Source organism: Bos mutus, chromosome 25 (assembly GCF_027580195.1).
Source record: "Bos mutus isolate GX-2022 chromosome 25, NWIPB_WYAK_1.1, whole genome shotgun sequence".
In the NCBI taxonomy this organism is placed as follows: Eukaryota; Metazoa; Chordata; class Mammalia; order Artiodactyla; family Bovidae; genus Bos; species Bos mutus.
In genome coordinates this window covers 1,219,043-1,241,844 of record NC_091641.1, presented here as the reverse complement: position 1 = coordinate 1,241,844, position 22,802 = coordinate 1,219,043, and the positions used below count along the sequence as shown (strand labels likewise).

The following is a 22,802-nucleotide window of genomic DNA, read 5'->3' as shown; positions in this document are numbered from 1 at the left end:
CTAATTACATCTTCCTGTTGACAGGTCCCTCCCTACAGAGCGTGAAAATCAGTCTATGCTAATCACATAAGTGTCCCTCCTGCCTCTCAGTCTATAGACATGTAATTAGGTCTGTGTCTTACACATGTAATTAAGCCTTCTTAGAATTAATTGGGGGGACTTTGTATGGAAATCTGCAGTCTGCGAACGAGTGGGCTTAGCAGGGTAAGGCTGCTGCTGCTGCTGCTAAATCGCTTCAGTTGTGTCTGACTCTGTGCGATCCCATAGACGGCAGCCCACCAGGCTCCCCCATCCCTGGGATTCTCCAGGCAAGAACACTGGAGTGGGTTGCCATTTCCTTCTCCAATGCGTGCAAGTGAAAAGTGAAAGTGAAGTCGCTCAGTTGTGCCTGACTCTTAGCGACCCCGTGGACTGCAGCCCACCAGGCTCCTCCACCCATGAGATTCTCCAGGCAAGAGTACTGGAGTGGGGTGCCATTGCCTTCTCCAAGGGTAAGGCTGCATCTGCTAAACTGAGTCGGGGTGAGGGGTTTCGGGGCCCAAGTCCCCTCCTGCCCCACCCTGCCGGCCCCGATGGCTGGGACCTTTCATCACTTTGCCTCTCTGCAGCCACTCCCCTCTCTGCCCGTCACTTGTCTGCTCCCGCTCTCCACCTGCAGTGGAGAATCTGGTGCCGGCAAGACCGAGAACATGAAGAAAGTCATCCAGTACTTTGGCGACATTGGAGGAACTGGCAAACGGTCCTCGGATAGGAAGGTAGGGCCGTCTGGGGACACTTGGGGCCTAGGGTCCACACAGCAGAGCCCTGTGACCCTCACAGCTGCTCTCTGGGTTAGGGCCACTTTATAGATGAGGAGATGGTAGCTGAGAGATAAGCGACTTGGGCAGAGTCCCATAGAGAGAAGGTGGCTGCAGACCCGGATCTGACCCACTGGATGGACTCTGATGCTCCAGGCCACGTCTGCCCCTAGAAGTGCTGTGCCAGAGCCCCTTGTGCTTGGCAGGGGAAAGAGGGAACCGCCAGCTCCTGGTTACGCTGCTTCTGCAGGCCCTGGCAACCCCAGGGCTCAGGGAGCACTAGCTGGGCCAGTGGCAACTGTAAAAAGCCAACAGAGAGGAAAGGAAGACTTTGCAGGAGCACCAGGGGTGCCCAGGGAAGGGTTTCAAGGTTCACATAGGAGTCTCTCCACCAAGAGCAAAGGAAAGAAACAGCAGCTAAGAATCAAGGCCTGTCATCTGGCAGGGGTGCTCCGACAGGGACTGCAGGGGCACAGTCCTCAGGCGGTGGCCCTCCTCCCAGGTCCCCTCCAGTCCCGCTCTGCCCGCCTCCCCAAGGCCGTGCCCCTCCTGGGTTCCTGGCACATACACCACTGTCATTTGAAAGCCCTGGCTTCCCAGGCAGCAGCCGACAGGCCACCCCACCTAGTGTTTCTCTCTGGGTCAGGGGTCCCCGGAGGATCAAATCATCCAGGCAACGCTGAGCTGGAGGCTCCAGAAACAACGGCTCCTCCTGCTTCGTCAGTGTGACGGCGGCAGGGTGGCCCCAGGGTGGTGGGACAGGCTTTACCACCCCGCCCCAGGGAGGAAACCAGGGCTGACTGACACTCACCAATGGGATGACCCAAGTCCCAGCATCTCCTTCCCAGAGACTGGTATCAGTCAGGAGCTTCCCCGGCGGTCCAGCGCTTAAGACTCCACACTGCCAATGCAGGGGACATAGGATCAATCCCTGGTCAGGGAGCTAAGACCACCCACGAGTCATGTGGCACGGCCCAAAAATATTAATAAATAAAATGGTTCATAATAAATAATGCTTTAAAAAACAAACAAAAAGAGTCCAATTCAGTATTTAAATCCAGGGGCTTGAGTGCAGAGAAGTGGGCACACGGTGATGGAAGGACTAAGAAGTCAAAACAGGAACCCGGAGATCGCAGCGGCTGGAGGCTGAACCCCGCCCCCCCCCCAGGGGCCCCGGGGCTGGCGGGATGCGGGAGAGGCGCTGTCCCCAGGGCCCTGGTGGCCCTGAAGCCTGTCTGGTGGGAGCTGGGTCGTGGATGGAGCTCAGTAGATCTGCTGCGCCTTTCCCTGCTGACCCCGTATGTCCTGCTGGGGCCTCTCACTGCCTGGGGAAGAGAGCTGGGCGGGGAGGAGGTGAGGATAAAAGGCGATGGAGACACTGAGACTCCTGCTCCAGGAGAGTTTGCCCTTGACTGATCCGGCGTCTCTCCATAGGAGGCACGGTACAGCGCCCTCTATGTGTCACTTCAGTTGCTCAGTCGTGTCTGACTCTGTGACCCCATGGACTGCAGCACGCCAGGCCTCGCTGTCCATTGCCAACCCCCGGAGCTTACTCAAACTCGTGCCCATTGAGTCGGTGATGCCAACCAACCATCTCATCCTCTGTTGTCCCCTTTCTCCTTCTGCCTTCAATCTTTCCCAGCATCAGAGTCTTTTCTAATGAGTCAGTTCTTCGCATCAGGTGGCCAAAGTATTGGAGTTTCAGCTTCAGCATCAGTCCTTCCAATGAATATTCAGGACTGACAACTCCCACCATGCCTGCCTAAGGCGGAATTCCAGAGGGTTCTAGCCTCTCCTGCGGGGCACCCCTCTGCTCCATTAGATGCCTCAAAACTGCAGGCTACCCCCAGACCCTAGGTTTAGCTCCAAGACCTGTCCACTTCCTTCTCTGCCTGTCCAAGTGGGAAGTCCACAACTCCATGTACAGCCACCTCTGGCCCAGTCACCTTTCTGCAGTGCCCTTAGAATTCGGGGGGTGGGGGGAGCGGGTGGAAGGAGGGTCAATGAGTGACCGAAGCCAGTGAGTGACGGGGTGACAAGCTTGGTCTGGAGTGCCACACGTGCTCCTTCATGACCCTCCCCGCCCAGGGCAAGTTCATCCGATCCACTTTGGAACTCCGGGCAAGCTGGCAGGAGCTGACATCGAGAGCTCTGAGTCAGGCTTTTTTCAGAGAGTTCTTGGGGGCAGGACCAGCTACCGTCATGGGGTGCAGCGCACAGTGAAAGCACGGGCCCCTTGTTCCAAAAGTACTGAGAATTTCCAAATAGCAGCAGAGGGACTCAAGCGTGGGGCCCTGCTGAGCACAGCCTGGATCACACGCGGGAGGTCAGCCCTACTCCCAGGCCCCCCTCCCTCAGGAGCCAGCCCCCTGCCCTGGCCATGGGTCTGGGGGAGAGGGAAGAGGACCCATGCCTGGACATGGCACTGGGCTTTATGGGGAGGGCAGCCCTGCACTCCAGGGAGAATGGGCTGAACTCATGGGCACATTGGCTTCTTCTTTTCCAGATCTCTTGGTGAAATCTCGTGTCATCTCACAGCAAGCAGATGAGAGGAGCTACTACGTTTTCCACCACATTCTAACAGGAAGCCTGAGCTTGTCAGTAAAGATCTTCACGTCTCTCTCATTGTCTCTTAACCGCTTTCCGCTATCCCCAGTAATGAAAGAATCTCCTGTGTGTGGGGGGGCTCTGTGGTCCCACACAAATCTGTTCAGTTGAGAATTATGTGAAGAGGTTACAGGAAAGTTTCTCAAAGTTCTACTCACACCCACCTTCACAATAGCCTATGAGGCTTCACAGCATTGCTGGCCCATTTCACAGATGGGGCTTTGAGATGCTATGGTTGAGATACAGACCTAGGGTATAGGATTTTAGATCCACTTGCCTTCTCCCCTGACTCCTTGTCTGGGTTTCCCAAGTGACTCAGTGGTAAAGAATCTGCCTGCCAATTCAGGAGACACAGAAAACGCAGGTTCAATCCCTAGGTTGGGAAGATCCCCTGGAAAAGCAAATGGCCAGCCCACTCCAGTATTTTTGCCTGGAAAATCCCATGGACAGAGGAGCCTGACAGGCTACAGTCCATGGGGTTGCAAAGAGTCAAACACGATTGAGCAACTGAGCATGTGTGCATGCCTTCCATATCTTGGTCAGACAGCAGCAGAGAGGTCAGCCCAGGACCACTGCATGTGGACATAGTCCTGTGAGCAGTTCAGCAAGCAGACTGCATTCATGCCCTCAGTGGGATGCCCTTGTGCAGGCAACAATCTACTCAACTGTCCATGGCAGACCTGCTCAGAATCTAAGGTCCAGAGAGAGATGAAGACTCAGTCTTCCACATACACACCTCTTTTCCCAGCCAGAGGCAAGGGCATTGAATACCACCCCCTACCCACACACATGGGTTTTATTTGTGTTGGAAATGGTGTACTTTTTAATTAATATATGCCATTTTGAGATTGGAAGGTGTCACATAAAAACCAAACTTCTGGTTTCTCTGGAATAGCAGGACATCTGGTAGGCATGGCCTGCCCTGGCATGTGGCACGAGTCAGGGAAGTTGAGTGGTAGTGGGCCCTTCGGATGGAGCTCAAGCTCTCCTGTTTACCACACTCCCCACCAAGCCCTACTGCCTGCCTGACCCTGGAGCAGAGTGGCAGGCACCATTCATCTTCCTTCTTGGGCTGTAGTTTTTCTTAACAGTAGAGAGAAAAGGAAAGGACAATATGTCTCGCACCCATGTCTCTTCCAAAAGCAAAAAAGACCGAACAAGAGGGGCACATATTTGAAGAAAAATAGAAGCGAGTGTATTTCTTTGTAAAAGTGACAGCATCCCAGGCATACTATATGCAAGTGACTCCTACTGCCTGCTGCAGTCTTTGGGTTACCTTCTGCCTTTGAGCATGACCTGCTCTTTGCAGGAGAGAGAATGGAGAAAGAGGTGCATTCATTTATCCCAGAAACACCTACTAGTTATCTACCAGGTGCCAGGTCCTGGGCCAAGTGACAAAGGGCACAGCCACATTCCTGAGACCCTCCTGTCTCTCCAAAGTTCCTCACGTGCCTCATTCAAGTCCCTCGATGAGTCCAGGTGACCTCAAGGGGCACAGAGCACGTTGTATTCAGCTCTGTAACCGCCACAATGATACCATCATACCTGGCACAGGGGAGGCATTTAGAGATACAGGTTAAAAATGAAAAAGAATGGACTTCCCTGGCATTCCAGTGGTTAAGACTTCGCCTCCCAACACAGGGGGTGTGAGTTTGATCCCTGGTCAGGGAGCTAAGATCCTGTATGCCTCAGGGCCAAAAAGCCAAAACATAAAACAGAAGCAATATCGTGACAAATTCAAAGGACTGAAAACTGGTCCACATCAAAAAAATTAAAACTAAAAAGAAGGAAACCACGCGTCACCAGCCCGCTAACCTGCTTTCTTGCAGAAAGCCTGCTGCTGGTCCCCAACCTGAAGGAGTACCACTGGGTGAGCCGGGGCGTCACTGTGGTGATAACATGGACGATGGGGAGGAACTGCAGACGTGAGTGAGTGGGCATAGCCAGCGAAAGACGGGGGAACTCTGGGGCCCTGCAGGCACTGCCATCTGAACTGGATGGGGCAGGGTCAGAGGGGACACGAAGAGTTGCCAGGCAGCAGCCTGGGTTCTCCCGTGGAGATTGCTGGGGTTGCAGCCGGTGTTTTCCCCAAGCCTGTCATAGAGAGCAGCGCTTCTCTGCAGAGTTGAACTGTTACTCGACAGGGACTTGCGGGGCGGTCTACTCCACATTCCTCCGCCTCCCCAGCCCAGCGAGACATCACCTTCTAGTCCCACCAGTTCCCACAGCACCTCTCTCTCCTCCTCTGTGACGCTGAGCACCTGGGGCTTCCATTAGAATACTGTGTAACTCTCTCTTTTTTGACAAAAGAATCAAATCCTGATGCATTTTTGCCTTCCCTTTCTCTAAGGACCTAGCAAGGAGCCTGTACAGTAATAATGGTGGAGATTATAACACTATTTCCCATTTGTTCCTATCACTGTGGTTTATCTTTATGATCACCTGCTGCTTCTTCTGCTGCTGCTAAATTGCTTCAGTTGTGTCCGACTCTGCAACCCCATAGACGGCAGCCCACCAGGATGCCCCGTCCCTGGGATTCTCCAGGCAAGAATACTGGAGTGGGTTGCCATTTCCTTCTCCAATGCATGAAAGTGAAAAATGAAAGTGAAGTCACTCCGTCATGTCCGACCCTTAGCGACCCCATGGACTGCAGCCTTCCAGGCTCCTCCATCCATGGGATTTTCCAGGCAAGAGTACGGGAGTGGGGTGCCATTGCCTTCTCCGTTATGACCACCTACAGGCCCCATTTTGCAGATGACTTCACTGAGGCCAGAAGGTTAAATGAATAATACAAGGACTGCCTTGCAGAGCATCTGGCCTGGGCTCCTTGGAGGAAAGACTCACCCTGGTCAGGGTCTGTCTGGCCCATTGGTGCCACCTCTGGCACCAAATGGTGGCCTCCACTCTGAGGAACAGGAAGCCAGGAGCTCCTTGGTGTTCCTCCCCCGGGAGCCTTGCAGAAAGCCTTTGATGTGCTGGGTTTCAGCGCCAAGAAGATCGGCATGTATAAGCTGAATGGGGGGCATCATGCACTTCGGCAACGTGAAGTTCAGGCAGAAGGCCAGAGAGAGCAGGCCGAGGTGGGCACCAGAGAGGATAGGCGCAGGGCGGGGGCTGTGCGGGGAGGGGGTGGCCAGCAGTGGGGGCAGGGGAGGCTCAGGACTCTCCAGGCTTCCTGCACATGTCAGAGACCCTCAGTAAACTAAGGATGCTCCTTTAATACCAGACATCAAGAGCCGCAAAAGGCGTGACAGTCAGAGACATAATTTTGGTTTCTATATCACCCTGCCGCGTGACCTTGAGCGAGCGAGTGTGGAAACTGTTATCAGACTTCTGTTTTCTTTCTTTCCCCAATATTCCTAAATTTTTTAAATCAAAATATAGGTGATGTACAATATTATATGTTACAAGTGTACACTATAGTGATTCACAATTTTTACACATTATACTCCATTTATAGTTATTATAAAATATTGGCTATATTTTTTCTGTGCTGTACAATAGATCCTTGTAGCTTATTTTATACCTAATAGCTTGTTCCTCTTACTCCGCTACTCCATCTTGCCCCTACCCATTCCCTCTCCACACTGGTAGCCACTAGTTCGTTCTCTGTATCTGCGAGTCTGCTTCTTTTAGGTTATACTCACTAGTTTGTTATATTAGATTTCACATACAAGTGGTCTTTAGCTGTCTGACTTATTGCACTGACCATAATGACCTTCCAGTCCTGCCAAACTGCTGCAGATGGCGAATTTTCGTTCTTTTTCATGGCTGCATAGCATTCCGTTGTATATCTCTGGCACAGACAGCTTCAGACCCCAGTTTTCTCAATGGCAACATGGGCGGTCTCCCCATCTCTCTCCATAACCCCTTCTTTAAACACAATAGACAGGGGCTATGGTTCTCCAGGGCAGGGCACCATCTTTCACTCCCCTGCTTTTTCTTTCCCTGCTCAGTGGCTGACAAAGTTGCCCACCTCATGGGTCTCAACTTCAGGGAGCTCCAGAAGGGCATCACCAGGCCGCAGGTCAAAGTAAGCAACAAGTTTGTGCAGGAGGGCCAGAACATGGAGCAGGGCCAGAACCCCATCGGGGCCCTGGGCAAGACCGTGTACAACAAGATGTTCAAGTGGCTGGTGGTCAGGATCAACAAGACCTTGGATGCCAAGATGCAGAGGGAGTTCTGCACTGGGGCACTAGACGCTGCCGGCTTCGAGATCTTTGAGGGGTATCTGGCCTCACTTTGCCGTAGCCACCCTCCTTTGATAAGAACCTTTTCACCAGGGTTCTCTCGCTTCTCACCTTTGACCTGGGGCCAGCCAATCTCAGTCTGCTCCTGGCCTCCAGCTTCTGGCCTCCAGAAAGTTCCATCTTCATGTATTGGCGCCAAGTCACAACAGGTAGAATGAGCGGTGCGCTGGCTGGAGCTGGCCTGTCCCAGCTCACCAGAGCTGACTGGGGGAATTTTCAGGAATTCTGAGAGCCGGTCAACACCCTGTTGCTGACATGTCCATGGCGCATTTACATGGCCAACACTACAAACCAGGAGCTTTTTTTTGAGAGAGAGAGCTGATTTATCAGCACAGTACTGGTGGTCCCTGTTTCTTGCCCAGACAAATGAGACTCAGGTCTCATCACAAGACGAGTGCTGTGCATCAGGAAGATTTTGCCTTTATGATTATGAGTTAGGAGGCCCGGTTCTGGACTCGGGTTGGCCACCAACCAGCTGTGTGGCCTTTGGACAGTGGCTACCCCTGTCTGAGCCTCAGCTGTCTCAACTCTAAAATGAGTTGGCCGGAGGTGATGACTTTTAAGGTGCACTTCAGCTCTGCTCTCCTATTATTCCAGGACTTCTGTTAGCCACAGCTAGGGTTTTAAAAAATAATTTAGCCCCATTTCTATCAGGCTTCCCTAGCGGCTCAGCTGGTAAGAATTCACCGGCGATGCAGGAGACCCCAGTTCCATTCCTGGGTCAGGAAGAGCACCTGGGAAGGGATAAGCTACCCACTCCAGTATTCTTGGGCTTCTTGGTGGCTCAGCTGGTAAAGAATCTGCCTGCAATGTGGGAGACGTGGGTTTGATCCCTGGGTTGGGAAGATCCCCTGGAGGAGGGAAAGGCTACCCACTCCAGTATTCTGGCCTGGAGCATCCCATGGACTGTATAGTCCATGGGGCTGCAAAGAGTCGGACGCAACCCAGTGACTTTCACTTTCAATTTCTCTCAGGATCCAGAAGGCTAATTTGGCTGCTGTCTACAACAAAATAATTTAATTCCATAGGTGGAAAGGGCCTTAGAGTCTCAAACTGTGCTGCCTGGAGTCCTGGGCAGCTGCCGATGGCCAGCCGAGTGGGGCTGGAAAGGGAGGAAAGCGCCTGCGCCAACAGAGGGGTGTGTGCAGTAGACAAACAGGGCTGGACTCCCAGCTCCGCCACTTCCACGCCATGAACCTCCAGGTCCCCATCTTTAATGGGGTCACCGATCATTCTTGCAGATGCAGCTTAACCAGTGTCTGACACACGTACATGCTCGATGCAGGTGACTCTGTGATCAAAATGGCCCCTCTCCTCTGACTTGTTTTTCATAAGAGCCTTCCATGTGGGCTTTCATTCAGAGAAAGCAGTCTCTGGTTTTAAAAAAAAATGAATAAAAAGGCTTGCAAATCCCTCAAACCCCTTCATCCTCCAGATGAGGATGAGAAAAACTAGACAGAGAGACCTATCCAAAGGCACACCAGGTTGGGGCAGGGTTCAGACCCACAAAGCATCTCAAAGGATTTCGCTCCCTAGAAAGGAAATGATTGCTCCCACGTTGGTGTTCACGCACCGCGTGAGGCTGGAGTCTGAGTTTCAGGCGCTGCAGCAGCAGTGGGGGGCTTGGGCGGGCATGGGGCAAGGCGCTCTGTGCCTGCATGGGGAGGGGGCCGAGGGGCTTATCATGGGGCCTGGGAGCACCGACTGGCCAGTTGGTGTTACGACATCTGCGGCTGTGCCAGACACTGGCCAGCTTCAGCTCTGCTGGAGGCCCAGCCCTCCGCCCCTCCCGGGGGAGGCTCTGTCTGCATCTGGGCTGCCCCTCTTTCTATCTTCACCCCACAGTTCAACAGCTTCGAGCAGCTATGCATCAGCTTCACCAAGAAGAAGCTGCAGCAGTTCTCCCAGCACCACATGTTCGCGCTGGAGCAGGAGGCGTGCAAGAGGGAGGACATCCAATGGGTCTTCACAGATTTTGGCCTTGACCTGCAGGCCTGCATCGACCTCCAGGAAAAGGGACCCCGCTTCTTGAAGGAGGGGCTTAGAGAGAGGTAAGGACCCTGACTGGGGCACATCTCAGGAGGGGATTTCACTGGGGCCAGTGCTTTTGGGGGAATCAGCAACACAGCTGATGGCTCTGGTTTATCTGACCTCAAGCTTCCTCTCTAAAACGGCACAACACCCACTGCAGTGGCCACTGTCAGCTCGGCTGTATTATGCCTTCACTCATCGGATCATCACAAGCTCCTGTGTGCAGGGGGTAATTTATTATAACCATTTCACAGATTCCCAACACTGAGGCACCAAAAAATGAAGTTGCTTGTCCATGGTCATCCATCCTATGAAAGGCAGAGTCAGGTTTTAACCAGGCTGTCTAATAGCCTCCCATGTAATCACATCATAGGCAATGTTTTAGCAAATGGTCCTCACTGGAGAATATATAACATTAGTAGATGCAAACTATTTTATATAGAATGGATAAGCAACAAGGTCCTACTGTAGAGCACAGGGAACTATCATCAGTATCCTGTGATAAACCATAATGGAAAAGAACACGAAAAAGAATATACATGCATCAGATCAGATCAGTCGCTCAGTCGTGTCCGACTCTTTGCGACCCCATGAATCGCAGCATGCCAGGCCTCCCTGTCCATCACCAACTCCCGGAGTTCACCCAGACTCACGTCCATCGAGTCAGTGATGCCATCCAGCCATCTCATCCTCTGTCATCCCCTTCTCTTCCTGCCCCCAATCCCTCCCAGCATCAGAGTCTTTTCCAATGAGTCAACTCTTCGCATCAGGTGGCCAAAGTATTGGAGTTTCAGCTTCAGCATCATTCCCTCCAAAGAAATCCCAGGGCTGATCTCCTTCAGAATGGACTGGTTGGATCTCCTTGCAGTCCAAGGGACTCTCAAGAGTCTTCTCCAACACCATAGTTCAAAAGCATCAATTCTTCGGCGCTCAGCCTTCTTCACAGTCCAACTCTCACATCCATACATGACCACAGGAAAAACCATAGCCTTGACTAGACGGACGTTTGTTGGCAAAGTAATGTCTCTGCTTTTGAATATGCTATCTAGGTTGGTCATAACTTTCCTTCCAAGGAGTAAGCGTCTTTTAATTTCATGGCTGCAGTCACCATCTGTAGTGATTTTGGAGCCCAGAAAAATAAAGTCTGACACTGTTTCCACTGTTTCCCCATCTACTTCCCATGAAGTGGTGGGACCGGATGCCATGATCTTTGTTTTCTGAATGTTGAGCTTTAAGCCAACTTTTTCACTCTCCTCTTTCACTTTCATCAAGAGGCTTTTGAGTTCCTCTTCACTTTCTGCCATAAGGGTGGTGTCATCTGCATATCTGAGGTTATTGATATTTCTCCCGGCAATCTTGATTCCAGCTTATCACTCTGCCCCGTACAGCAGAAAAAACACAACATTGTAAATCAACTATACTTCAGCAAAATAAATTTTTTAATTGGAAAAGAAAATAAAAAAGGATATGTATTGTTTGATTAAATGCATAAAAGTGACAGAAAAAGGACATTAATGAGGCCGATGACAAACGTGAACAGAGTCTGTTCACAGTATTGTACTGATGTTGATTTCCTAGTTTTCATTATTTTACAGAGTTTACTGTAACATTTGGAGAAGTTGGATGAAGGATGTATAGGAATTCTTTGCACTAGTCTTGCAAGCCTAAAATTATTTCAAAATAAAGAGATAAAAAATAAAGAATATACCTTGTCTCCAAAGTTCATCCTCGGATCCATCATAGAGAAGTTATCATCAAGGAAGCCAGGGGTCTTCAATGGGAGGCTTTCCTCCCTGGAAAAGTCACCAAAAACAGTCTGTGGGGACTTCCCTGTGGTCTAGTATGCTCTGTGAGATGGCCTAGTTAAGACTCTGTGTCCAGCTGTCACAGAACCCAAAAGGCCCTCATGCTTGAGCTTTGGGAACAAGCATTGCCCTCTTCTAGGAGTCTGCTTCAGAAATCCAGACCTTCCACGGGAGAGGGCATATTGCATCACTAAGGGCATTTGTGAGCTTCTTTTTCTGGTGGGAAGAAACCTAGAACCACATGAGGCCCAGGTTGCCAGGAATGTCACTGAGAAGGAGGAACAGATAAAAGAGAATTAAACATGGGGAAGACAGGTGTCATTGACGTCACGATTTTTCTGAGAGTCACGTCTGCCTGGCACCTGGGATTAGCATTTGGGGAGCTACGTAGCACCCTAGAGATGTCAGTCTTCCCTTCTCTTGGACCTGATGAATTCTAGCCTCTTTCAAGTCTAAATAGCCATGGCATTTGAAGACCACGGAAAACCAGACCACGCTCAGAGGTTGCTGCCCAGTTCTGCATCCTGGCTGGCCACATCAGGTGTGGGGCACCCCTCCCACCAACCCCAGACCAGTGCCAGTCACCTCGCTGGCCTCCTCTAATGCCATCCACTCCTTTTTCCTTCCAGCCCACGGGCATCTTCTCCATCTTCCCCAAGGCCACAAATGCCACATTCAAGGCAGCCCTGTTCCTCAACCACCCGGGTAAGTCCAGCAACTTCCTAAGCCCAAGGGGCACAAGGGCAAGGGGCCCAAGGCCCACCCTGAGCTCGTCCACTGCTCAGGCACCGTGAGTACCTCCCCCGGGGGCCACCTGCCCAGTACCTCCACCTCCCACACATGGAAGTCCATCCTGCCATGCCCTCTCTGAGGCTTCCTGCCTTCTACTAACATGGCCATCATCTAACAGGGCGACCAGCTGATTGAAATGACCTCCCACTTCTATTTCCTCCTCACTTCTCTCTCTGGGAGAGAGAGACGTTCTCTCTTGGAACTCTCTTTGGGAGTTCCAAAGCAACCTAGCCAAGAATGCCCTCAGACCTGCCAGGGCCATGCCATTGTCTACGGCCCTCCATTTGATCTTGGTCAGAAATGGTAACACTTGCAGGGGATTAAAACTCTGCCCTTCCAATTAACTGTGGAACATTCTGAAAGAGATAGGAATACCAGATCACCTGACCTGCCTCTTGAGAAAACTGTATGCAGGTCAGGAAGCAACATTTAGAACTGGACATGGAACAACAGACTGGTTCCAAATAGGAAAAGGAGTACGTCAAGGCTGTATATTGTTACTCTGCTATTTAACTTATATGCACAGTACATCATGAGAAATGCCGGGCTGGATGAAGCACAAGCTGAAATCAAGATTTCCAGGAGAAATATCAATAACCTCAGATATGCAGATGACACCACCCTTATGGCAGAAAGTGAAGAACTAAAGAGCTTCTTGGTGAAAGTGAAAGAGGAGAGTGAAAAAACTGGCTTATAGCTCAACATTCAGAAAACTAAGATCATGGCATCCAGTCCCATCACTTCATGGGAAATAGATGGGGAAACAGTGGCAGAGTTTATTTTTTTGGGCTCCAAAATCACTGCAGATGGTGACTGCAGCCATGAAATTAAAAGACATGAAAATAAAATAAAATAAAATAAAAGACACGTACTCCTTGGAAGAAAAGTTATGACCAACCTAGACAGCATATTATAAAGCAGAGACATAACTTTGCCAACAAAAGTCCATCTAGTCAAGGCTATGGTTTTTCCAGTAGTCATGTATGGATGTGAGAGTTGGACTGTGAAGAAAGCTGAGCACGGAAGAATTGATGCTTTTGAACTGTGGTGTTGGAAAGACTCTTGAGAGTCCCCTGGAGAGCAAAGAGATCCAACCAGTCAATCCTAAAGGAAATCAGTCCTGAATATTCACTGGAAGGACTGATGTTGAAGCGGAAACTCCAATACTTTGGCCACCTGATGGGAAGAGTTGACTCTTTTGAAAAGACCCTGATGCTGGGAAAGATTGAGGGCAGGAGGAGAAGGGTATGACAGAGGATGAGATGGTTGGATGACATCACCGACTCAATGGGCATGAGTTTGAGTAAACTCTGGGAGTTGGTGATGGACAGGGAGGCCTGGCGCGCTACAGTCCTTGGAGTCGCAAAGAGTCTGACACGACTGAGTGACTGAACTGAACTGAACTTCCATTGCAGGGGGCACTGGTTCAATCCCTGGTTGAGGAACTAAGATCCCACATGCCTCGCACCATGGCCAAAAAAAAAAAGAAAGAAAGAAAAAGAAATAACACTTGTAAAAAGAAGAAAAAAATTCCATCAGCCCAATAAAGCAGTGCTGCAGTCAATGCCACTGCCTCCGGTGCCACAGCATCGGGTGATCCTCTGTGAATTTAGTTTCGGGGAAACGGCAGGCTTAGGACCGAGGTGTCAGGAAAGCTGCTGTTTGACTGGGTATTGGAGCCAAGCTTTTATGGCCTCCACAACCATGATGATGCCCATTACTGCCCAGACCGGGCTTGGGGCTGAATTGCAGTGCTCCACCTCAGCCCCTAAGATGAAATGAAGAGGGTTCCGTGTTTGTAGCAATGGTACATCCCAAGTCAAGGGGGGCCTGTGCACTTCCAAGAAGGCTCTAAGAAGGGGCCTGGAGGTGATGAATGTCATACACCATGTAGCAGAAGGAGAACCCAAAGGTGCTGGCTTCTCATCTGCATCCCTAGGTTCTCCGTGCTCAGGGGAAGGATCTGAAAGGTGCCTTCCTCTGTACCTCTCCAGCTGGGGCCACCTGGCAAAATGGGAACCAGACATCAGTGTGTGTCCAACGACCTGGGCCCTTGGTGCTGGATGGATGGAGCCCCCCCTCCCACCAGGCAATGTGGCAGGGAGCGGGGGTGGAGCTGTGCTTCTCAGCTTCTCAGCAAGGAGAGAACAGGTGCCTTTGTAGGGAGTTCTTTACGTGGCTCGGGATTCCATGGGTCAAGCTCAATAGCTAAGACTGAAGTAAGATCAGCCATCCTGGGTAGAAGGAGACCCAGGTGCTGGGGAGGCTCAGGGTGACCAGCAAAGCCAGACATTCAAGAGAAGGTCACACTTGGCAGAGAGTAACTGGGGAATCCTGGTATGTGGGCACAGCTCAGAGATGGGGTGCACCACACAGGCAAACTGCAAATGCCCAAGACGTGGGGCTTCTGGGCCATCCCAGGACTCCAGACAAGTCATCAGGACAAGAACTGAAGCCCCGGGAGACGCTACCAAAGATCTGGCTGTGAGGTGGCCCTGGGGTTGAAATGCAACCACTGGCGTCTGCCCCCCTCCAGATGGGTTACAACATCACAGGCTGGATAGAGAAGAACGAAGACCCCCTGAATGAGTCAGTGGTGGGCTCGTTCCAAAAGTCGAGCCTGGGGATCCTGGCCCTTCTCTTCAAAGAAGAGGAGGTTCTGGGTATGGCTGCTCCCTCGTATGTCCAGTCTCTCTGTGCTGATGCCCTTTAGTGACCAGGAGAAGAAGAAAGAAGAAAACCAAACTCTTGTATTCAATTATTGTTGAATAAATGAATGAATAACAAGTTGCTTGAGATTGTCTATGAATGCTAGTGCAATAAAGTGATGCAGAAGCATCCTGGGAGCTTCCATCAGCTGACTTGATCACAGGGCCCATACCACCTCTAAGGGGAGCAATATTGCTTTGGAGAAGCGGACACCCAAATGCGCTGTGCTTATTTTCTGCTTCCCGCTCTCCTGTCTGAGCCAAATGTCAAGCCCAGGCCTGCCTTGTACCCTGCTGAGGTTCTGTGGCCCCAGGGGAACCCCCAACAGGGTCATCACTCAGAGGGACAAGAACTGCAAATATTCTTGGGCTCAGAGGTGTGCTCGCCACCAACATGCAATTCCTCTGGATGGTCTGTGGGCTCCTCTCCCCAGGCAGCGGCAGCAGCAAGCGGCCTGGGGCCAGCCCTAAATCACACAGGGCCACAGACCCTCCAGGGCACACAACATTCCCTGTGAGTTATGCCACAGGCAGCCCGTTCACCCTCTCCCTGGTAGATCTCAATTACCTGGTGTGGAGGGCCCCCCTCGGTAGTCCCCAGACAATCCTTTTTGAAACCAGAGAACACACATCCTTGTCACAGATCCATCTGCTTGTCACTGACGTGAAGCAAGCTTCTCTCTCTTCCTTAGCTGGAAGCAAGAAGCAGAAATGAGGGTCCTCCTTCATGACTGTCTCCAGCTACTACAGCCTAAGTAGGGAGGTGCTGCCCCAGAGGCCGCCTGGTGGCCAGTACCCCCAACTCTCCCTTTCACTGGAGACGTGGTCGGGCTGCCAATTCGCAGCTCAGGATAGGATGAGTCCACTTCTATGCCTTTGGTCGCCTCTTTCATTCAAGGGGTCTGTTTCCTTCTGCAGAGGCCACAAAAACCACAGACCACAGGGCAGGAAAATCCCTTAGAGATGGTCCAGTCCAACTGCACTGTTTCGGACTGAAAACCCAGGGGATGATGGGACTTGGCCAACATAACAAGTGGAAATACCAATGCATAAGGTCTTGTGCCAGTGGGTCTTCAGGGCTGGTCACAACTTCCACAAAGTTTGGGCATTACTGGAAATATGTTCCGAAGTGCAGAAATGCAGCCAATGGGGAGACGTTGCACATAGAATGGTTTCAGTGCTTCACAAGGATCTGGCTTTCCCAAGGCAGAATGGGCCACCCCACCGCATCCCAAGTGGAAGAGGAGGGTTCAGTAGGGAGGTTTAGAATGGGGAGGGATTTGTCCATACAGGCATTACGATTCCTTCTAGAAGCGAGATTCTACAGTGAGCCGGCACTGAATTCAGAGGATCCCTCTTGTAAAACCTGTCACTCTGGGCAAGTCCCTGGACCTCTGAGAGCACTGCTATCTAACAGAACTTTCCACAATGGTGGAATGTTCTCTCCTGTCCAATATGGTGCCGCTGCCCAATATGCTGTCCAGTACGATAGCCACCAACCACACATGGCTTGTGAGTGCCTGAGAAGTGGCTGGTGTGACCAAAGAACTGAATTGTAATCGTAGTTAAATTAATTAAACTCTAAACAAATACCTCTTCTGAGCACAGGTGTCCTGTCACACCAACACGGAGCTAATGCTTCCTTTCTCTCCACCCCCAGGAGCAGTGGAACAAGCTGATGACCACCCTGCATGGCACCTCCCCACATTCTGTCTGCTGTATCGTCCCCCATGAGTTCAAGAAATCAGGTACCTCACAGGAACATGCCTCCCAGCTGGAAGCTTTCAGGATGTGTGAAGTTGGGGTTCGTGCCACATTAAGTCCACTTGTAGTCACTGGGGTTGACTGGGGCAGGACAGGGCATTGAAAGAACCTCCAACCTCCATGGATCACCCAAAGAGCACGTTATAGCTGCTACTCTGTATGGCTGAGTGCGGCTGGTCTAGCCAGAGTCACACTCAGGAGAGCTTTTGGTCCTTGGCTGAATTGTGGGGGACCTGGGACCCCCCCTCCGGGGCAGTGACAGGAGGAGATAGGACATGGATATGCAGGTCAGCGTCCTTGAGGGACAAGAAGTGGCCTCAGATACCCCAGGGTAGTAACTCCCTGTCCTGTTCCTCCCTCTTGGCAGGCGTGAAGGCCGCCCACCTGATCATGCACCAGCTGGCTTGCAACAGAATCTTGGAAGGCCTCCGGATTTGTAGGAAGGGCTTCTCAAACAGGCTGCAGTACTGAGTTCACACAGAGGTGAGCGGTGTCTTCCTGATGCCTTGAGCACAGTTCTCGGTGTCCGCAGTTGGCTCCTGATAAACAGTCCCGTTGGAGCAGGCACTGTGGGCACCTGATGGACAGTGTCTTATTGTCACTACTTCTGTACACAATGACACAACTTTCAGTGGCCAGCACCCCGTTTCTTTGCCTGGGTGCTCTCTCTGGCTGCGAAAGTTGCTTCGCTCTTGGCAGGCTGAAATGATCAGCAATTAATGACCCCCACCCCAGCCCAGGAGCAGCTCTCAACCAATAGGACTAAGGACAGTTGGCATATTAATACTTCAGCTCCCCAACCTTGGTGATGGGCTAACTCTGAGGCATCTTCTATACTGGCTGTCAGACAGCTGTGTGTTGGTAAATGTTTAACAACAGGGCTCCAAGTTAAAATTTAAAAAGAAAAGAAACGAAGCCCTGATTTTTAGTATCTACTGATTTCTAAGGTATAAATACTCCCACCATGTGGTAATTTCAAGCTACTAATGTGACATCACTCTACGCGGGGTTGGTAAGAGATGCACAGAGGCTCTTGTGAGCTAGGGGGAGCTGGTCCCGCACACCAGGGTCCCCCAGTAGCATGAAGCCCCAGATGCCTGTGGTGATAACTGACTTGATAACGTGCTTTTTGCTGGCTCCTCTGCCCCACTCCCCAGCTCTGCCACCTCTCAGATAAACTACTTGCACTTGAACCCTGGTCTCAAGTTCTGTTTCTGGGGAGCCCAAACTGAGACCTCCACCTTAGGGGTTCTTTTACTTCCTAACTGTTAGAACACATGGTCATAGATGATGGTGCGGGAAGGGTCACTAGAGGTCATCCTGTCCAAGCCCTCTGAAGTCCCTAACTGAGGAACGACTAAAGGGGGCTGCTGGCAGGTCAGGAAAAGGAGTGGTTCTGCCAGGTCTGGAAGAAAAGATCAGGAAGGAAAGGTTTTGGTGTCTTCTTGCAAGGCCCCTCCCTCTGCCTGCCATGGGCCTCGGCAAACCAAGCCTAACACCTGACTCAAAGGCCATCTCACAGATGGACGGTGACCGTGCAGGCAGACTTCCTGGGCTGCCAGCTTGGGGAGGATGGGGACTGTCATTGTCTCTCCCAACAGGTACCAAGTGCTGAACCCCGACGTGATTCCTCAGGGGTTCGTGAACAACAGGGAGGCCTCAGAGCTGCTCCTGGGGTCCATCAACCTGGATGTCAATGAATACAAGATTGGACACACCAAGGTAGGGTCTTCTCCCTCAGCCTTGTCCCAGGAAGGTCGGTGGTGACATGTGAATTCCAGCTCAGCTGTGAACTAGTTGCGTCAAACTGCTGAGAGCTTCTGTTTCCTCTTCCGAAAAATTGGGGCTGCTAAATCCAATCTCACAGGATTGGGAGTAGCGTACATGAGAACTCAGCTCAGACACAGCGGTGTTCAGTCAACAGCAGAACTTTCCTTAGGACTGCATGGGCCCCAGATTTCTAAGAATAAAAGGAGCCAACCTGAATCAAGGTCCTGGATTGGACCAGGGCACCATGGCACGTGTATGGGCAAGGTCTGGGGGTGAAGCACCAAAGCCCAGCCCACCCACACCGCGAGCTCTGGCCCTGAGCTGGCAGGTGAGTTGGGGTTGACTCAGACTGAGCGAATGCCCGACCCTGACTCACGGGCCTGTGTCTGCTCCACTTCCTTGCCCTGCAGAATCCTGTCGGGATTGGAAGGGCAAGGCTGAGGGTGGGTGGTGTCCATCGACAGCTGCCCAACCTGCCTGCACCCCGACGTGACAGCCAGGGCGATGTGGGAAGGGCACTGGCTTTGCATCAGGCTCAGCGTGGGCCGCCAAGCAGCCCTGAGTGGGTAGCCTGCCTGTCCAGGTCTCATGGGGGGTGCAGGCAGGTGCAGCTTCTCAGCTGGCCTGGTGTGGCTGGAACTCCGGGGAAGTTCCAGGTTGCATGTGTGTCCAACACGTACAGAGCACCTCTTGTGTGCCAGGCATGGTGCAGGCTTAGGGATATGCAGGTGGACAGAACGGAGAGCCCCTAATTTCCTGTAGCTTGCTCTGTAGCCAGTGGTGTTGGCGGGATTGTAACACTGTTCTCAAATCTGCCAGCACCGTAAGCTTTGGCCTCCTGCACCATTGAACTAAACTGACTTATGGGAACTTGGTCACAGAACTGCTGAATACCTGAGCCAGAAAGAACCTCGGAGTCTAGCTCCTTCCCCTACACCACCTTTGATGGGTGGGAAACTTAGGAAAGCCTGGAGAAGGTGTGGAGGTCATGTGCCTAATTTCACAGAACTAGGGGAACCAGAGCAGGCCTCACGCCCCCCAGCTGCAGGTCCTGTGATCAGGCAGGCCGGGGCTGACATCGCCTGTGTCTGACACAGCTGTCTCTGGGCAGGCAGACTGCACCTTGCTTAGTCCAAGGGTTGCATTGGGCACCTCGGGTCCAGGTAAAGGCCCAGGGCTGCCAGGGACAGCTCCACTCCCTGGGGGCCAGGCCCACTCTGGCAGCAGGGGCAGAACAAGGGACAGAATGACTCTGCCTGTATGCGGTGTGCCCGCCTGTGACTTTGGCTCACGTGGGCTCTGCCCCGCCAGCCACATGCTCACCTCACTGTCCCCAGAGACCAAACCTCAACCACAAGTAACTTGGAAATATCAAGCCCAATGTCTCTACCCTATAATGGCTACTCTGGGGTTTTGGTGGAAAGAGGGCAGGGGGAGAAGCATCCTTTTCCACCTTTTTCCTCTCAGTATCCAAGCGAACACATAGAGGATTCATCTGAGGGGGCTCCAACCCCATATCCAAGCGACCGTGACTGTCCCAAGCCTGCTTTGTGAGGTAGTAAAGAAGAATTGATGCTTTTGAATTGTGGGGCTGGAGAAGACTCTTGACAGTCCCTTGGACAGCAAGGAGATCAAACCAGTCCATCCTAAAGGGAATTAGTCCTGAATATTCATTGGAGGCCTTACAAATAGCTGTGAAAAGAAGAGAAGCAAAAAGCAAAGGAGAAAAGGAAAGATATAAACATCTGAATGCAGAGTTCCAAAGAATAGCAAGAAGAGATAAGAAAGCCTTCTTCAGCAATCAATACAAAGAAATAGAGGAAAACAACAGAATGGGAAAGACTAGGGATCTCTTCAAGAAAATCAGAGATACCAAAGGAACATTTCATGCAAAGATGGGCTCGATAAAGGACAGAAATGGTATGGACCTAACAGAAGCAGAAGCTATTAAGAAGAGACGGCAAGAATACACAGAAGAACAGTAGAAAAAAGATCTTCATGACCCAGATAATCACGATGGTGTGATCACTCACCTAGAGCCAGACATCCTGGAATGTGAAGTCAAGTGGGCCTTAGAAAGCATCACTACAAACAAAGCTAGTGGAGGTGATAGAATTCCAGTTGAGCTATTCCAAATCCTGAAAGATGATGCTGTGAAAGTGCTGCACTCAATATGCCAGAAAATTTGGAAAACTCAGCAGTGGCCACAGGACTGGAAAAGGTCAGTTTTCATTCCAATCCCAAAGAAAGGCAATGCCAAAGAATGCTCAAACTACCACACAATTGCACTCATCTCACATGCTAGTAAAGTAATGCTCAAAATTCTCCAAGCCAGGCTTCAGCAATACGTGAACCGTGAACTTCCTGATGTTCAAGCTGGTTTTAGAAAAGGCAGAGGAACCAGAGATCAAATTGCCAACATCCGCTGGATCATGGAAAAAGCAAGAGAGTTCCAGAAAAACATCTATTTCTGCTTTATTGACTATGCCAAAGCCTTTGACTGTGTGGGTCACAATGAACTGTGGAAAATTCTGAAAGAGATGGGAATACCAGACCACCTGATCTGTCTCTTGAGAAATCTGTATGCAGGTCAGGAAGCAACAGTTAGAACTGGACATGGAACAACAGACTGGTTCTAAATAGGAAAAGGAATATGTCAAGGCTGTATATTGTCACCCTGTTTATTTAACTTCTATGCAGAGTACATCATGAGAAACGCTGGACTGGAAGAAACACAAACTGGAATCAAGATTGCCGGGAGAAATATCAATAACCTCAGATATGCAGATGACACCACCCTTATGGCAGAAAGTGAAGAGGAACTCAAAAGCTTCTTGATGAAAGTGAAAGTGGAGAGTGAAAAAGTTGGCTTAAAGCTCAACATTCAGAAAATGAAGATCATGGCATCCGGTCCCACCACTTCATGGGAAATAGATGGGGAAACAGTGGAAACAGTGTCAGACTTTATTTTTCTGGGCTCCAAAATCACTGCAGATGGTGACTGTAGCCATGAAATTAAAAGACGCTTACTCCTTGGAAGGAAAGTTATGACCAACCTAGATAGCATATTCAAAAGCAGAGACATTACTTTGCCAACAAAAGTTCGTCTAGTCAAGGCTATGGTTTTTCCAGTGGTCATGTACGGATGTGAGAGTTGGACTATGAAGAAGGCTGAGAGCCGAAAAATTGACGCTTTTGAACTGTGGTGTTGGAGAAGACTCTTGAGAGTCCCTTGGACTGCAAGGAGATCCAACCAGTCCATTCTGAAGGAGATCAGCCCTGGGATTTCTTTGGAAGGAATGATGTTAAGCTGAAACTCCAGTACTTTGGCCACCTCATGTAAAGAGTTGACTCATTGGAAAAGACTCTGATGCTGGGAGGGATTGGGGGCAGGAGGAGAAGGGGACGACAGAGGATGAGATGGCTGGATGGCATCACTGACTCGATGGACGTGAGTCTGGGTGAACTCCAGGAGTTGGTGATGGACAGGGAGGCCTGGCGTGCTGCAGTCCATGGGGTCACAAAAATCAGACCCGACTGAGCGACTGAACAACAAAGGAAGGCAGCTTGGTGTCCCACTGCCGAGCAGTCGCCTTATACAGCAGCGAGGATCCTAACAGTCTGCCACATTGCACTCAGAGCTTCACAGCCTGCAGAAGCGCTTCCCTCCTGTTATCCATTTGTATAGTAACCCTCTAGGATTACTCTAGGGGAGGGATCAACACCCCCACTTCCCAGATGAGGCACTGAGGCCCTGAGCTGTAAGGGGACGTGTTCGAGGTGACCCAGTTAGTAAGTGCCAGGCCAGGCTGGAGCCCGTAGGAAGGTCCACGAGGAGCAAGAGGAAACAGACGCTGGGGCTGGCACGCTCTGCTGGGCAGGTTTCCGGGCCGACGCCAGCTGTTTCCCAAGGGCCTCAGACGTCGGCACCAGGGTCTCCAAACGCCGAAGGACCCTTCTAAAATATCGTTCTTTGCTTCTGAACTGCCACCCCACATCCACCCCCCAAGCCTCTGCCACTGGTGAGCTGGGCTATTCTCAGATCACTGTGTCTTTCCCCGAGGTGTTCTTCCGAGCGGGCATCCTGGCCAGGCTCGAGGACATGTGGGACGAATGCCCCACCGAGATCATGACCATGTTGCAGCATCGGCTCCGAGGTTTCCTCGTGAGGGTCCAATTCAAGAAGATGCTGGAACGAAGGTAGCACCAAGCGGGTGGGCCCACTGGAGCCTTAGCAGTCACATGGAGCAGCTGGGACCCCGCCCACACACGGTGGTC

General features: G+C 51.3%; 1 pseudogene; it reads left to right on the top strand.

Annotated features, from left to right (window-relative positions):
• The window catches only part of LOC102275541 (myosin-16-like), a 44,592-nt pseudogene that overhangs the window by 6,222 nt on the left and 15,568 nt on the right, over window positions 1-22,802 (top strand).